This window comes from Bidens hawaiensis, unplaced genomic scaffold, assembly GCF_021521415.1.
Source record: "Bidens hawaiensis isolate Kalapana, Puna unplaced genomic scaffold, B.hawaiensis_p1.1 tig00019201_1, whole genome shotgun sequence".
In the NCBI taxonomy this organism is placed as follows: Eukaryota; Viridiplantae; Streptophyta; class Magnoliopsida; order Asterales; family Asteraceae; genus Bidens; species Bidens hawaiensis.
The window spans coordinates 336,616-344,853 of NW_027492911.1; positions in this window are offsets into that span (position 1 = coordinate 336,616).

Here is an 8,238-nt window from a genome sequence, read left to right on the forward strand (position 1 = left end):
AAATAATTTCATTAAGTAAATAAAAATTACATTTATTCCCACTTTTTTCTAATATGTCCAAATTGTTAACTCGGTCGATTTTTTAACGTTACATGAGGGGTGTTTTTGCCAATTATTTTTACTTTTCTATGTATAACTTATAACTTTGGAGACCAGTTATAAACAAGTGAAGATTAAAGAGGGGTTAAATGTTATAGATCTCATCATACAAAACCCATAACCTACCCAACCCATTAGATCTCATCTTTCAAACACCTCCTTCTTCATCATAGAAGGCAAAACCAAGCCTCACGCTTCACTCGATTTTGTCCAAATTCGGTTCGATTTTGATCCAATTTTGGTTTAGAATGAGGTAAGAACCATTTCTCCTTGACTATTTGGTCTAATTTTTATCCCTTGTGATTCAATTTTGACCGCAAAGGTCCGATTTTGACCATCATGATGGTATAAGAAGAGGATGAATACGGTGGTTTTGGTGGCTATCAACTGTTCTTTTATCAAAATATGAGTCATCACCAACGTTCCAAAAAGCCACCAAAAACGCCGAGGGAGGGGGGCGGTGTGCACTGACGTTTTTGCTCAAAATGTCTGGATAACTTGCCGACTACGGACGATCTAAGTGATAGCCAAAGCTGAATAAGACTTTTTTAACGTGTTGTGAGTTCAAGTCCAGTCACTATGTAATTTAGTAATATGATTAAAGAGCGTGCGAGCTGTTTTAAGGAAATAATCTTATAAACATTTAACTCTAGACTTATCTTATTAATTAAAAAGTTATACATTTCGCTCTTCATTCTATATCTATTTTTCTCTCTTTACACCATCCACAAATGTAAAGAAAATGAATGTAAGTCCCTCAATATGAGAAATAAGAAGTGTCCATAAATTTTATCTTTTTTAGCGAATGGGATTAGTGATAGATTTGGTGAAAACCCAACTTTTTCCTTATATTATGGGTAAGTGGTAGATATGAAAAATGACATGTGAATGCTCTAACATGGTATTTATATTATTGCTCATCAAAGTTAGTTTGGCTTATGAAAATTCATTTTCAATTAAATCATACAGATGTTTCTCGGCCACTGCCACTTAACCGTGCTAACGTGACACCAAGCAGGGGCTTTGCCTCTTGAGAACCCCTCACAAAATATGGAGGCTTATTTTGTACTAAAGTCACAATGATTTGGATAAGTATGTATTCTACACCTCTTAACCTATACTAATATATATGTTGTGAATTCTCATTTGGTCTACAAGTAAACTCCCGATAACCCAAATAGTCTAAAGAAACTAAAATCACCAAAGTTGTGGTTACAATTCTCATTGTCATCTGTAAAATGAATGATGAAACACGTTTTAATTTCTCAAACCAAAGGATTCTGGTTACTTATCAGGCTCAAAGAGTAGGACAAATGTGATAGAACAAAAAGCGAGCTTAAAAATGTAAGAAATATACGACGAAACCGAATAAAAATCCATACATGATGTGCTATTGGGCATGTGTGGATTTTGAAAGCAAGAAACATGTTCATGAAATTAAAAGTTATCAACTCATATATGCCGTAAACATGCTCACAAAGTAAATGCCTAACAGTTGTAAGACTAATAAACATTACCACTCCATGTGAACCAACATGTTGCGTATTGTGGGTTTGTATATTCTAGCATCCATAACGATGCTAAAATTTGTTGGTCGGGATATATAGAAGTCGTCTTGTCGTATCTTCTAAAGAATGACATCACATCAGATAGTGATAGACAAGCTAATACGATAAAATTAAGTTAAGTTAAAAAGAGAAATTACGATAAGAATTGAGATAACTCATGAACTCATAAGAAAGTAGGATATAAGTGTTGGAAGCTTGGTTTAAAAAAGCGCGCTTAAGGCGAGGTGAGGCGAGAAGCGACCCAAGACAAACACCTCAACGCTTTTGCCTACCCAAGGCGAAGCCTGTTAAAAAAGCGAACGCTTTTTGCGCTTTTTTGCGAGGCGAAAAAGCGAGGAGGCGAAGGCTTTATGCACAAAAAGCGACCAGTTAACCTATTTTTAACTTAACCTTTATAATTAGTCATTTCTAGACTTTCACATCTGACAATAAACTTTTGAAAGTTGAAATACTTTTGAGTAGTGTTCTTTTGGAAACACTTATGAGTAATTTGGTACTCGATAACTTGTTTTTATGTTATTTTGATATTTTGGGTGAGTAATGTGGTACTCGAAAAATTATACTACACTAAATTTGAAATTTTGGGATGTATATATGTTGATGTTTCAGACGTTTAATATATATTATAATGTGGTTTGTCTATAATATATGGCTTATAAATAATTACATATTTTTTAAAATACGGTCGCCTCGTGTTCAAAAAGCGTTCGCTTTTGCGCTTTTCGTTTTTCGTCTCGGCTAAGGACCTCTTCGCTTTTGTTCGCTTCACGCTTTTTTAATCCAAGGTTGGAAGCTGCTTAAACTCTTTTAACTTCACGAAATTTGTCGTTCAATTTATAAACTTAATAAGATTGGCAAATTTAAAATATGGGGAAATTAGAAAAATAAATAATAAATCAAATTTCTTAAGGCGGCAAGAAAATGAGTAAACCACCCATGATGACAATGGGTATACCGCGTGCGACACGCTCATTCATCGGCCCATTTTCTTATTCTTTTTCCAAAATAGAATTTGTATGTTTATTGAATATCTAAATTTATAATCCATGTTTAAATATTTATGAAGAATTGTGAGGAGGGAGAGGGGAAAAGCTTGACTCGTATATTAAATTTACAATTCATCTTTTTTTTTTTTAATGAAGCCTTTGGAAACATTTTAGTTTTTTCTTTTATCTTTTTCGGTTGGATTATATTTTAACATATGATTTTTATTATTATTTTTATTGAATTTTTTTTATGTCACGAACTTTTCTCACATTTTTTATTTTTATCTCTTTTTATATTTTAACCTTTTCCACTGTCAGTAACGTTGAATTAAAAATAGACTATAAGTCTAAACACAATGGAACATATTATATCTATTAAATTTAGAAAATATCCAGTCTTGTTTTCTTAATCAACTTTAAATATTTAATACATCTTGTGGGGTTTTTTAAAAAGCTATACTCTTGTCTTTACCTTCAATAATTATCATAACAACTATTTTGTAAGTATTTAAAAGAGCCCAAAAACACAGAAATAAATCTGGACATACATGAAAAGTGCTTGTATGGTAATTAGATTTTTTTCACACGACTACGTTTTTTATTTAATACAAATAAGAGAATTTTCATCAAATTACCTTTATCATAAATAATTAAATATCCATAAATAGTTGACAATTGGTAATTAAATTAAATTAGTTACTAGAGCTACAATTTCTTTTTATCATCTTACTATTTTCTATTGAGTCTCCAATATTTGTCTGCTCCAATGATACTCGTCGATCATGAAAGACAGATTAATAATGGATTTCATTTGAAAAAAACCAGTATATGTTTCTTTTCTCTACGTATTGTTTTCTCATGTGATCCTTTGCTGATCCACCAATGGAGTCTGGCATTGCTAATTTTTTCGTTAGTAAAACTTTTTTTTTCGGGTGATTATTACATATTTAGAAAAGAGAAAATTATTATTTGCATCCCTGTGGTTTTAAAGCGAAGGCACAATGAGTCCTCGAAATTGTTCGTTTCTGAAACCTTAGAGACTCAAATGGTTAATTTTTGAAACCACAGGGACTCAACCAGTTCAAAAAATTTTTCAAAGACTTATTGTGTCTTCATCCTAAAACCACAGAAAAACAAACAGTAATTTTCTCTTTAGAAAATATAACTAGATTAAAAATGTAATTATAGTTGTGTCTTTTATGTCTTCTTTACATTAAACGATATCAAGATATTATATTGCCTGATGATAAATGTTTCTAAACCGTATGTATACGATAAGTTTATGAACTGTCCCGTTATACATGTATTTTAATATAAAAAAATATTCCTATATTTCTGTAATGACAACAAAAATGATTTAAAGAAATGATTAAGATTATTTTATAAACTAAATATTTTTTTTAGTTTGAGAAAACTGAAAGGTTTTATGAATTATGTTTTTTTAATAATATGTTGTAAATAAGTTATTACTCGAATATTCGTACTTATCATAACTTAAAAATTGTGCTAACGAAATTTCCTTTATAGATGCTTACTACCATGTGTAATGAATGTGGTCGTACAAAATTTATCACCTACACACATGACTCCATTTTTTTATATTACCACGAAGAGGCGATGCCTATGGCGGTGAATTGGTGATGGTGGTGTTGAAAGCATTTGCGGATAATATTGATTTTAGATTATTTAGTTTTGTGTCGGTTTCGGTTTTTTGGTTTTACGTATGGATTCGATTCGGTTTCGGCTTTATACGACTTAAAATGCCTGGGAAATATGTCCCAAGATGAATTTGGGCCTTAAAACTTTTTTTCTTGAAATCATGTCAACCCCTTACTTATAAATTCGAGTACGAAACTTTTAGATCAGAATAGTGTGTTCAAACCACAAATCAAATAACAAACATTCACATTCAAACAAACTTGGCATGGTTTTGTGCTTTGGTTTGGTTTGGTTTTGGAACAGTTTGGTTCGGTTCAAAACCAAACCATTAGTTATTAGTCTAGGCCAGTTACTTCAGTTTGATTTTGTTAGGTTAGTTTAGTTTCACTTTAGTTGATAAGTTTTTTTTTTCACTTGTGTGTTCACAGTTGCGATGTGCTTATTTTTATATTAACGTTTCAATGTGAATTTTTTAGATGCAGTGAATACTAATCTACAAGTCGTTGAAATTAATTCTTACAAATTTTAGCATCCCATCACAGAGTGTGTACTTCGCCTACTGTCTAAGAAATAAATAATTATTATATAATATAATTAACAAGTTTGGTGCCGCAAAGCCTCGATTGGGCCACTTTGCGGCACCCTATTGCTAGTGTTTTTTTGTTTTGTTTTGTTTTAGTTTTGGCTGTAATGAATGTAATGAAAACCTAACAAATAAATGTGAATTTTGTTTTTGTTCTTTTTTTATTATTTTGTTTTAGTTACGGTACCGTGCCGAACGCGATGGAATCCGACCGAATTCGCGTAGACTCACTGCGTAAACAAATGTGAATTTTGTTTTAGTTACGTTTTGTTTCATTATAACTAGGTTGTTACCCGGCGCGTTGCGTCGGGCGCGCTTGGTAGTTCTGTGTTGGTTACACCTGGGCGTTGTTTCTGTAGGTTGACGCGAATTAGGTTGGTATCGGCAACGTTCTTTACGGTATCAAAACTAAACCAAAAAAATAATTCCTTAAACTAACGTATTAAAACAAATTAAAAAAAACAAAGCCCCACATCGTCTTACTTTTTCATTGGTTGATTACGTATGAAATCTATAAATAAAAAAATCTATTTCTATTTTAAATAAAACAAAAAAAATGGCCTCAAGAAGATTCAAACTCGAGACTTGCAAGTTGCAACAATACCACAACAGCAGCTTCCTTTTTTTGTTACTTTCATTACTTTCAAATAAACATATACTAAAACAAAAACAAAAAAAAAACCAAAAAAATAAAGTATATGCCTCCAAGAGGCTCGAACTCGCGACTTGGTACTACAAAACAAAATCACTCCACCAGCTTTCATTTTTGTTACTTCACTTAGTTTAAAATCAACAAATTCTAAAAGAGATTAGGTAAATAATAATAATAAAAAAAAAAGTTAGTGGCTGCCACATGGCAACCACTGATTGGACCACAATCTTATAATTTTGGTTATTCCGTCATTTTCAAAGGTTTTGAGTTAATGTTGATTCCAAAAAAGGTGACGTGTGGCCCAAAATGAGGTTTTGGAAGCTTGTTACTATAGGTGCATAACTCGGGTATTAAAAAAACTCGGGTTCGGGTATGGAACCGAGTTCGGATATGATCGGGTATTGGAAAATCAGGTATTTGTAATATCCGGGTAGGGTTTGGGTCCGGGTATTGGCTTGAAAAACCCCGGGTCCGGGTCGGGTATTGAATCAGGTCTTCAATACCCGGGTATTTGAATACCCTATTTCCGGGTATTGAAAAAACCTGTTTTTCGGGTATTTGAACACCCTATTTCCGGGTATAAAAAAAAACCATTTTTCTGCAGCGTCCTTCTGTTAACGGTCTGCTTCGTTTTTTTATTCTAACTCTGATTTTTTTGCATACAAACTTCAAAGCTTATTCAAACATACGTAAATAACTAAACAATGATATAAAAACTTATTTATGTGTTTTAAATTGTTGTTTGGTATATTAAAAGGCGTTGATCTAAATTATTAATTATATCAAATCTGTGCTTCAAAAAAGATAACCACTGCCAAGTGCCACACACATATGCACAAACACTAATATCCGGGTATGCAAAAAAACCCAGTTCAGGTATGCAAAAAATCCTGTTCGGGTATGCAAAAAACTCGGGTTTCGGGTATAATTACAACTGGGTTTCGGGTATAACTATAACCGGGTTTCGGGGTATTATCGGGTTTATATCGGGTACGGGTTCGGGTTAGGGTTTCGGCATTGAAAGTCATACCCTATCCGTACCCTACAGGTAGGGTCGGGTTCGGGTATTAAAAACCCGGATTTAAAAAAAACGGTTCCGGGTTTTTTTTTCGGGTCCGGTTCCTGGTTCGGGTTTTTTGTGCACCTTACTTGTTACTATAGAATATATCAAATTTATTATAGATACTAGCTTTTGAACCCGTGTATAACACGGGTTTTGTCAAAATGATAAAGATAAATAAGGTCTGTTATTTCAGTTGTGATTCTCAAAATACTTGTGATTAATTTAATGTACACTTAATGGAAAAAACAAACAGGGTTAACGAAAAGTACTAAAATAGCATGATTTTAGAAACACCATGTGTTGATTTGCAAGAAATAATAAAAAAAAATACTAAAGTTGTGTAGTTGGTCAAACCTTAGGTATGAAAATGACACTTGATTCAATAATGAATATAATCCATACTATGTTATAACCCATTTGACAAAATGGTTTGACCCATGACTAATGAATAGCTGGAATGAATGAGATGAGGGATTAGAAATTAGGTGAAATATGAGCTTAACATCTAAGCTTTAACATTTTTTTTATTAGTATTGTAAGATAATATAAGATAAGATGTAAGATGTAAGATTACTAAGAAACCTTTTTTATGTAAACGCACAATTAAATTGCAAACTACATACCTGTGTAATTTTTATAGAAGAGTTTAATCGTAGACAAGTTTAATTAACCGATTCTTAATACGTGGGTGAGTTTTTTCATTTTTTTAGTGACAATTTGAATCATTGACAGGTCACTGACCCACCTGGTCATCTTCATTTTACCTCAAAAAAAGAAAATCCATCATATGTGAAAAAATCAAAAACTCTCTGACCCAATCTAAAACTCTCTATAACTTTTTATCACAGGTTGGACAAAAAACTTGTTCTTGTCATATAAGTTAATATGCTTGAATAATTTCTATTAACATTTAATTAAAGAAAATATACATGTTGTTTTATAGCATAGACGTAATTTATATAAATGTAGAGCATTAATACGTAAAACAATTTACGTGGTAGCATGTGAATACATTATACATGTGCCATGTTGAGGTGGATGCATTGGACTTTTATTTAATTCCATATAAGAAGTTATATTTATTGAATTGGGCCCCTATCATGTAATGGACTGGACTTAAATAAAGACTGGGCTGAAACATGAGGTTGGGCCACGGGAAGAACGACATTTTAAAACCGGTGGCGGACCACGTATATACAAAATGTGTTCATAATAATAAATAAATAAATAAATAAAAAGGCGTGTTAAAAACATTTTTATATATATTGGCTTAATTCAAAAGCTTCAAAATGTGTCTGTGAATACTTTCGGATATAAATATTTAGGGTGTACAGTGTTAAATGCCCGATTCCCTCTAATAGCAGACTCTGGTTTGAATTTTGTTTTATAACTGAAATTATCTGATCCTTTTGGTTGAAAGATATTATTGATGTGTAAGTTTTATTTACGTTAAAAGAACACAGTTGTATATAAGGTGGATGCCTCATGAAAGACTGAATAGAGAGTTCGAATTCTTAAGAAAAAGTCTAGCAAATCATAGTACCACTTTATGGTTTGTTGTCTTGGTTTTTGAAGAACAATTGTCTTCGTTGAATTGTTTGAGGTTCTAGAATAATTTATGAATTTTC